Genomic DNA, 2,079 nt, shown 5'->3' on the forward strand with positions numbered 1-2,079 from the left:
TTTAGCCAAGTCAACCTCCATTTTCCTCTCCCGTGCTCTTAGTAAAGAAGAAGGATGGATCTTTCCGCACGTGCATTGATTATAGAGAGTTGAACAAGTCCACGGTGAAGAATAGATACTCGATCCCACGTATTGATGATCTCTTGGATGAACTTAAGGATGCAAAGGTCTTCACCAAGATTGATCTTCGTTCGGGCTATCACCAAATTCGAATGAAGGAAGGAGATGAGTATAAAATAGCCTTTAGGACCAAAAGAGGGTTATACCACTTCTTGGCCATGCCATTTGGGCTCTCAAATGCCGTCGCCACTTTTCAAGCTCTCATGAACAAAATATTGCAGCCTCTCTTATACAAAATAGTCCTTGTATTTTTTGATGATATTCTCATTTATAGCAAGTCCAAGGAGGAGCATTTGATGCATGTGTGAGAGGTCTTTGACATATTAAGAAGACACACGCTCTTTGCCAAAATGTCAAAGTGTTCTTTCATGGAAGAAGAAGTGGAATACCTAGGTCACATTGTGGGAGAAAAAGGGATAAGAGTGGATCCTAACAAAGTGAAGTGTGTCAAAGAATGGCCTACACCGACTCTTCTACCTCTTTGCGGGGATTCCTTGGATTATCATCATTTTATAGAAGATTCATAAAAAATTATGCTCATGTGGCGGCTCCTTTAACCAATAGGCTAAAGAAATAGTCTTTCTTTTGGGACTCCATAGCCGCGACAAGAGTTTCAACGAGCTGAAATCTCTCTTAATTTCAGCACCTATTCTTGTTTGCCTGGATTTCTCTAAGGAATTCACTATATGCACGTATGCTAGTGGAAGAGGAGTTGGGGTTGTTCTCTATCAAGACCATGGAGTTATAGCATATGAGAGTCGCAAGCTTAATGATAAGGAGCGTCAACTATATGTCTATGAATAAGAGATGTTGGCAATTTTACATGCTATTAAAAAGTGGCATCATTATATATATGGCAACCATTTCAAGGTTAAAAGCGACCACCATGTAACTGAAATATTCACTTTCCCAACAAAATGTGTCTCCTAAACAACGGAGGTGGCTAGCTACTCTTCAAAGCTATGATTTTGAAATATCCTATATGGTTGGAAAAGACAACATTGTAGCAAATGCTTTATCAAGAATGTGGGCATGCTTCATTTCTACAATTTCAATTGTGCATAAGGATTGGATCAATGATATTCAAGAAGAGTATTTGCTTGATGAGCAAGCATCAAAGATGATGAAGGAATTTCAACAAGGCAAAGGAGAAGAGTATTCCAATTTTAAATGGCATAATGGTCTTCTATGGTATCATGGTAGAGTCTACTTGACACCACAATCTTCTTTCAAAGACCGTATTTTGCATGAGATGCACTCTTCACCTTTAGCGGTACACCATGGGCTGTTCAAAACCTTTGATAATATCCATAAGAGCTTCTATTGGAAGGGTATTTGGAGGGATGTTAAGGATTTTGTTATGCAATGTCTTCCATGCCAACAAAATAATGGCTCTTCTCTTCTACCTGACGGCTTACTTCAGCCACTTCCTATTCCTCATGGTAAGTGATTGATATTACCATGGATTTTATTGTGGGATTACCTACAACAAAGCATGGGTGGAATTGCATTTATGTGGTGGTAGACCGGTTGACTAAATCAGCCCATTTCATCCCTATCAAAGCTCAATTTACAGCAAAGCAAGTGGCTGAACAATTTATGGAATCTATCTTCAACCTTCATGGAATGCCAATGAAGATTGTGTCCGATCGAGACACTAAGTTTATGGACAGCTTTTGGAGGAGTTTATTCTCTTCAATGGGGACTCTATTAACTCCTAGTACAGCATACCATCCGCAAACCGATAGGTAAATAGAAAGAGTTAACAAATGGTTAGAGGTATACTTGCGGCACTTTTGCCATGACACACAAAATGCTTGGGACCATTGGCTTCACCTTACAGAGTTTTGCTATAACAATACTTATCATATGAGTATTAGAATGTCTCCTTTTGAAGCTCTATATGGTTACAAAGTGCAAGCACCCTCCGCCTTATTCCATGAATATGTGAATCCACAA

Source organism: Lygodium microphyllum, chromosome 29 (assembly GCF_053477565.2).
Source record: "Lygodium microphyllum isolate KBCC chromosome 29, Lygodium_microphyllum_v1.1.10, whole genome shotgun sequence".
NCBI classification, from domain to species: domain Eukaryota; kingdom Viridiplantae; phylum Streptophyta; class Polypodiopsida; order Schizaeales; family Lygodiaceae; genus Lygodium; species Lygodium microphyllum.